Genomic DNA, 8,101 nt, shown 5'->3' on the forward strand with positions numbered 1-8,101 from the left:
GATAAGATTTTTTTTTAATCACACCAACAATTGCTGAAAGAATTGTAAGTTTCCTGTTTTGGTCGTTTCTGTACAAACAACATCTGCTGCATGTCTGTATGTCCTGGAAGAGCCCCCCAAACCCAACCCAGTTGAATCAGATTTTGTGGGACTCCAAGTCATTTGTTTATTTCCCCCTTGGATAAATAGAGGTTAAAGGGTTTGTTTAGCTTTTGGTTTTAATTCTCACAACAGAAGTTGTTTGTGTTTATTAATAACGTGTTTTGTTTGATTTCTTAGTGTCTAGTTTATGTACTGCACTTTATTACAGTAATGCCAAAATGGCATCTTTGCCTCTGTCGAGGAGCAAAGCACAGCCCAGCTGAATGGAACTGAGCATAGTGTTTCCACTTTGTTAGCCGATGATTATTATTCATTGGTAACTGAAGACAAAGATATTAGCCTGATTGCGCCTGGTACTCTAAAAGCACGTCAGCAGCAGACATGCATTATTAGAAGAGAAACTAAGTAACGAATGATTGTTGTGTGCTTTGAGCCCCGGACCACAGCAATTGGTGTCTCTCTGTATGAGTATCGTGTTTACACTGCAAATCATGGAGCACCACGGGAAAAGGATTGGCAGTGACATTTGAAGGATTTGATTCTCAGAGGGTCTGAGGCAGACTGAGGTCTGACAACATAAAGACCTGTCAGATAATTTTATGAGAATTACATATTTTGATATTTTTAATATTGTATATGTATACTATGCCTCACCAAAGTTACGTCTCACAGATGATTGACCTGGAAGGTCGGAAGGCCTCTGTAGGAATGCCCTAGTTTAGGATGGTTTATGTTTTGTGTTAGGAGTTGCCATCCTGTCCCTGCATGGCACTGGGATGAGATGTGCCCTGTGACAGTCTCCCCTTTTCAAGAAGATAATAATGACCCTAACATGACTTATTGTGACCTACACTGTTATCCACCCCTCCATAATGTACCTTATTTTTTTGTATTGTCATCCTTGGCTTATGTAAACGTACCAATACAGCAATGTGAAATAGTAGTTAAAGTCCTGCATTAAAAAAAACTAAGGTTAAAGTAGCCTACAGAAGATTTGGGAGTAGAAGAAGGAAACATTTGTTAAAGAATCAGTTAAAGTATTGATCTATTATTATATTGCATATCACTATTGATACTGAGGGTATCAATATGTAAGCAGCGTGTTACTGTTGTCACTGTTGGAGATTAAGCTGTTGATTCAAAGACAATGTATTAAAAAAATAAACATAATAGCATGATACATTGAGCGAAACCTTCATCTTAAAACTCAAGTTGGAAAATAAATGCAATGGAATTGAAATATAAAGTAGCAGAAAATGGAAGTCCAATAAATCCAAGGAACTCAAAATTGTCCTATAACTGTTTCATTATTAAAACACTATAATAGCAAAAAGACAGATGAGCCATGAACTCAGATACAAAGGAGAGCAGGGAGAGACACAAATAAAATAAATGAAAATGAAAATTGCGAGAATAATAACCACCCCTGCTCAAAATGTTCTGCAAATACACTGCTCAAAAGAAAAATTAAGGGAACACTTAAATCACATATGAATAAAATGATACAAGTTGAAAATATTTACTGATGTACATTGTATGATTTGTTGAGAACAAAATGAAATTGAAAACTTAGATCCTCAACCCACATAGGGCTGGTTTCAATAATCAAACCGAAAATCAAAGTAAAACATTTACATCAGGGGCTGATCCAACTTCTTGAAATTTATCACGGCAAAAAGAGAATAAGCCTCCTAGACCATCACTGACCACCACCAAATCTTTGCTATGGCCTCTCCATTGCACCTGTGGCACTTTCATTTGCACCAAAGCAAATAAAAATTGATTCACAATCACTTGTGCTTCCTAAATGGACAAATTGATATCCCTGAAGTTTAACTGAATTGGTGTTATACTGTGGCGATTAAGTGTTCCCTTTATTCTTTTGAAGAAAAACACACAAATTGTCTGCTGCAGACACGGATTGGAGGAAAAACAATAAATAATCAGAATCTTAATTAATTAAATGAATAGATAAATAACTTAAATACATGAAACTGAACCCTAAAAAAGAACTTGATTGAAGTGAGCAAAAATGCTTTTAAATATTATAAAATATAAATAACAATAATTCTACAGTAAGTCAATAGATCCATGCAAATATAATATAGTGAGTTTGCATAGAAACAAGGTATCTCCCTACGTACCATTAAATTACTTAATTGATATTATTTAATCTTATTCATTTGATATTTGTATTATTGTTGTATTAACCTTTTTAGAATGCACGTTGCAAATTAAGAAAATACATTTTTAATACAGCAAATATGTTGTTGTTGACAATCACTGGCCAATCTGCAGCTCTGCCAGGATATGATGATGATATGTTCCCCCATGCTGTACTACACATTTTAACCTATGACAGCTGCTCGTAGATCAGGTTATGAAGTTGCCATCTTGTCCAGCTCTAAGATGTCGGTTCGTAGAGCTCCACATTTAAACCCGGCCACGTTGCTTCCATTAGTTGATATCAATGATGAGCTGCTTACACACGATTGTGAAGTTTTGAGTGACACTGTCACCCCTCCTTGGCCTGATTTAAAATTAATCACTATTCCAAATCCTGATGTAATTTTCTTTAACATTGGTTTAGTGACGAGATCCTCAGACATGCAATATCCTGCATGTTATGCTGCCACTACTCAGACGGGGATATTAGGGGCATATGCTTTGCCATATGGAGTTGTATACACTTACTCGTGCCTCTATTTTGGCAGCGGGAAACTTAGAGGTTTATACAATACCAGGTTAACCGATTCAACACGCAACTCTGATATCTAACTCATTAAATGCTATTCTTTTACCTAAGGAAATAGTAATGTAAAGTGTGCAGCACACACTGGTGATACTGATTCCGACACAGATACTGATTCCGTCTCTAAAGATAAGACACGAGCAGACTAGGCTGCCTTACAAGGTGGACTTAACCCTTCCTTTATGGTACTTCAATGTCCAACATTACAACCTCCCGTTCTTTTGCTGGCCTCACTAGATGATGTAGCGCAGTGTTTTTCAATCCTTTTTTTGACAAAATAAAAGAATCCCACGGCACACCACAATCCCAAATGTAAAAAAATTAAATGTAGAAGTCTATCACAGTACATGATAGGCTATTGTAAGGACTTAATGAAGTCCCAGACTGGAATGAAGTTATTGCATTTTACTGTTGATTTGATAAACAATGACAAGTTGAACAGGCTGAAATGATTATGCAACAGAGTTATTTTCATCTACAATGAAAGAAACAAAAACCATCATAGACTGCTGCTCTGCGAACGGCTTTTCTTTACATCAGGATAAAGTTACATTTCAATCATAAGCATAAATCCATTAGTAGGATACAATTGCAAAATTACAAAAGGAGAGAGCAAAGAGTTCTCTGCCTAAACAGATAAAGGGGGAAAGGGGGAAATGAACTTGCAATGAAATAGACAGGGCTATTGCCTGCAGGCAGAGATTGACGGCACATAGCTGACGTATCCATCCAAATCAGGGATTTTTACACTTAGTACTTAGTTAAACGCAATGCAATCCTGACCCTGTTTAGATGAGCACAAAGCTGATATCCTGGCAGGAAATTGACGACAGTGACACACGGAGCTCTTCCTCGACTGCTCTCAGTCGCTCTGTTCTTCGTTGGGTTAGGTCGGGAGGGACTGTGATCAAGTCCTTGGTCTGTATCTTTGCTCTTTGACTCCTCTTCTGTCCACTTTGTTAGCGTTGTCACTTATTGTAATGGTCAAACGGTCAACCTGCATCTCTAATTCTATTGTTTGATATCAAAAATGTAACTTTAATTAGCCTACTAATCGCACTACCGCCACCTACAGGAATTAAAAGGTGTATTTTATTAGACATTGACTGCATACCACCAATAGCGCAACCATAGATGCTTCATGAGAGCTGTATAGAATTGTTTCTTTGGCACAACTTGAGATAAATTTGTCTAGATCAATTAAGTGGGATTGGATTACTGCTGGGCAAACCTCCGGACGAAGAGCCCATCAACACCCACGGCACACCTGATGCTGACGGTTGTGAGGTTGTGGCAGAAACAAGGTTGTAAACCTACTGAGTCTGGCTTGTGGCTCCACCATGATGGCAGGCCGGTTTGTCCCAAGTCTCCCCTCCATGTGTTGGCCTTTACAGCTCATAGTCCCACACATATTGGCGAAAGAGAGATGAATCAGATAATCCGAAACCCAATTATTTGTTCCAGGTGTCACCGCTTTAACCCAACCATTGGTAGGCAGATGCTCGGTGTGACTACAAAACAACAGGGGTGATGAGTCAGTGACTTTTGTCACTTTTTACAGGAATAGACTTTTTACAGAAATATCACCTTGTCATTGTTGATATGTTCTCGAAATGGGTTGAAGCGTTCCCCACCAGAGGACACAGCAACAGTGGTGAAATATTTGTTGAATAAATAATTCCTAGATTTAGCCTTCCACAGGGACTTAAAAGTGATGTGAAGACTCCTTACACTGCCCAAATCCCCCAGCACCTGAGCAAAGTGTTAGAAACAAATTGGAAAGTGCATGTTCCTTATCATCCACAGAACTAAGCTAACTACAAGTTTATAATGGCCAGACGACTTGCCGTCAGTACTTTATTCCATCAGAAGTACACCTAACCAAACAAGTTTTGTGTTGATGGGTATACCTACATCCAAAGGTGAAAACCTGGGTCTAACAACTCACAGAACTACCCTCTTATGGACAGAGAGGTAGTTCATGATTGACCATGTTTTTAGCTCTCACCAACATTTTTAGGACATATCACAAGCAGGTTGCAGACAGGCTGCCAGAGCCAGGGAAAGAGGAGATTCATTCATTTATCCAGGACTGAATGTGTTTGTGAAATCTCTTTAGCAAGAATCTTTGTCTTCTATGTGGCAAAGCCAATGCCAAGTGCTTCTGACCAATTTAATCACCCTTATGTTGAAAGGAAAATCAGAGTGGATCAATGCATCAAGCCGTCACAGATCTCCATCTGTGCAGTCATGTTCCACCTCCAGGGCATAGTCAGTGTCCCCTTCCTAAAGGATTGCAAAGTTCCAGGGCCGCCTAAGTATGGATGCTCAGGTGGTGATTATGCTGCGGATGTGAGCAAATGTGTGAAAGATTCTTAAGGGCACACACACTCATATGCCCATACAAACTGATTGCTCTAAGATGTATTCAGACAGCTGCCTATCTACCACACCATCCCCTCAGCTCAAAGTTAATGCGATTGTTGAAGCTGTCCCATGGGTTAATGTTTTGGCTGTGAACGTTGTACAGGTAACTGTGCTCAATCGTACCATCACTGCAGGTTCTAAAGGGAAAGATAGAGATGGTTCTGTGAATTTTCCTGTATTAACTGTTCATGTGTTCATTAGATTCACATATACAGTATATCTGACTCCTCGACCATCACCGTTCTAGTGTCTGGCACAGCACAGAGGACATGGGTATGACCCAATAGGTGACTTTGGACTGTGAGGGTCCGCAATTCTGCATTTCATCCTACAGTGGTGCTAGTGGTAGGAGTGATTGTACTATTAATTGTTTGTGCTTTCATCTCAGCCTGTGTTAAAAAGTCATTAAACATTATGGAAAAGCATGAAGTCCAGACAGAAACTTTCGACATCCCACTACACCACATTCCATCTTTTTGCTTTCCTAGAAGGAAGCTCATCTCTCTGTTTTTACATCCATAATCAACTTGGCGTCTCAACTCTCTGCTAATCACTAACTGGATCGCAATTGATGAGAGAGATGTGTCAGATGGAATGTTTAATTTGTGAGTAATATTATTTTGATTAATGTAGTACTTTTTCTTTTTTTTCAAGATTTTTTGTTAAGATTTGGTTTTATAATGCTGTAGTGTTTTGTAAATGTGTTATATGGTTTGTACATGGTTATTGTTGTTTAGCTCGTTTTTTTGTCATTTTGATTTTAACTTTTATTTCTTTTAGACTAACTTATAATTTTCTCGTATTAACTAACTTTGTTTCATATTTTATTTTACCATAATTCTCTTATATTATGATTAATTGAATGTACTGTATATCCCTTTCTTTTAAATACCTTTGAAATTTTTTTTTCTATATGTTGATGCCATTTGTTGGTTTTAGTCAGACTATTGGGGGCAGTTAGGGTTTTCCGTCAGTTGAGGTTGTCCCGGCTTGCACCTAGTGTAGTTGGACACCAGGGTGTTACCTATTCCCCTGAAGGAGGTTCCTCAGAAAAAATTCTAGTCATGGTTCCCCATGTATTTCCACATGGAGGATCTAACTGGCTACAGTATGGTTGGGTGATGTTTCTTTGGTGTGCTCTCTCTCAAATGAGAGTCCCGCCATTGTTGAGGCTTGTGAAGCTAGATGGTTCTAATTTATGGTGTTGAGAGGACCTCGGCAGAGGGGGGAACTATAAGAGAATTTGATGACAAATACATCTTTAAATATCTTAAATATTGGGATAAGATGGGCCTTGAGACAGAACCAAAAATCTTCTCTGTATTCTCTTGTCTTAAAATTCCATCATGTCACGGGATGGGAAAAAACTAAGCCGCTAATTTTGATGTTGATTACGTATAACATATTCCATATTGTAAGGTGTGAGCGGTGATGAAGAATCTTTTTTTTTTTTCTCATCTCAAATACAAAACCTGAAGGTAAAATCCTGGAATTTGGGTCTTGCCTGTGGTGACTGAAAGCTGATGGGGATGAAATGGAGTTATCAGTCCAGAGTGTTCTGCTGAGCATCAGTGACATTGATACCAGCAGAGAATAACCGCAGCATCTCCTCATTCAGTCTGCTACGTTGAGCTGTTGAGATTGGTAATATGCTACAGCTGTGACCATGAAATCAGGACTTAGTATAATTAGCTTCTTTGAAGCGGACATTTAATACCAACATTTTCAACAAAATACCAGGGGTTCTGCTGCTACTTGCAGATAATCAGATATCCAAGCCTTGCATCTCATGTATTTTCCTTCTTAACAACCATGCCATTTTGGGGCAGAGATGGGACATTGGTTCCATTACGACCATCTGTTCATGTGCCAGACAGAAATACTTTGGTGCAATGCCCTCAATAAAATAAGGAGCATACGTATAATATTACAGTGTTATTGGGGTGACTTTTTCCCTGCTGTAAATACCTCTGTATTGCAGCTTTAGTATTGAGTTGATTTGAAGTGGTAGATGTCATGCAGATTCTAACAGTATTTAGGGTGGTAACATGTTCCTTTGACAAATATACTTCTAAACCAAATACCAATCAAAGTCTATAGTTGTACTGTACCTGCTTCAACTGTGACCCACTACTTAGCATGCTTACGTTTTTAACATGAAATTTGTTATTACAGGAGTCGTTATCTTCGATATTAGCTGTAAATAAAGCAGTAACTGATCTGGCAAAACTGCTCATGCATGTTTCTCCATCTGACCCATGAGTTCTGAGCAATCATGTAGATGAGCAATGGAATTATAACTGATAAATGGGATGATGGTCAGAATCACAAGAATAATATCAAAGTTATAATACTCCTGAAGTTTTTCTCAACAATGGCTCAAATGAGTATGTGTAATATAAAGGGAGTTGCTTGTAGTGATAAACCCACAGATAATTATCATTAGCTCTGCAGTTAGTGTCAGAACTACAGAGCAAATTTGAAGCTTCTTTTAGCTCATTGTGTTGATTTTCAAGCCAGCCAATTGTGCTGCTCGTAGCTGTTTTCAGTAAAAAGGAAAACTAATAAATCAAATGTACACTAACCCTATTATGTTTTAGCTTGTTTCAAATAGGGATGGGACGATACCACTTTTTTGTGTCCGATCCGATACCGATCCCGCAATCTTGAGTATCTGCCGATACCGATCCGACACTAATCTGATACAATCTTTTCCCCAGTCGTAACATACAATATTTATAATGCATCGTTCAGGATGCATTTTGCTTAACCAAGTATCTAAAACATAGATAGCCAGCAAAATGACTGAGTTATGGAATA

This window comes from Scophthalmus maximus, chromosome 15, assembly GCF_022379125.1.
Source record: "Scophthalmus maximus strain ysfricsl-2021 chromosome 15, ASM2237912v1, whole genome shotgun sequence".
NCBI classification, from domain to species: Eukaryota; Metazoa; Chordata; class Actinopteri; order Pleuronectiformes; family Scophthalmidae; genus Scophthalmus; species Scophthalmus maximus.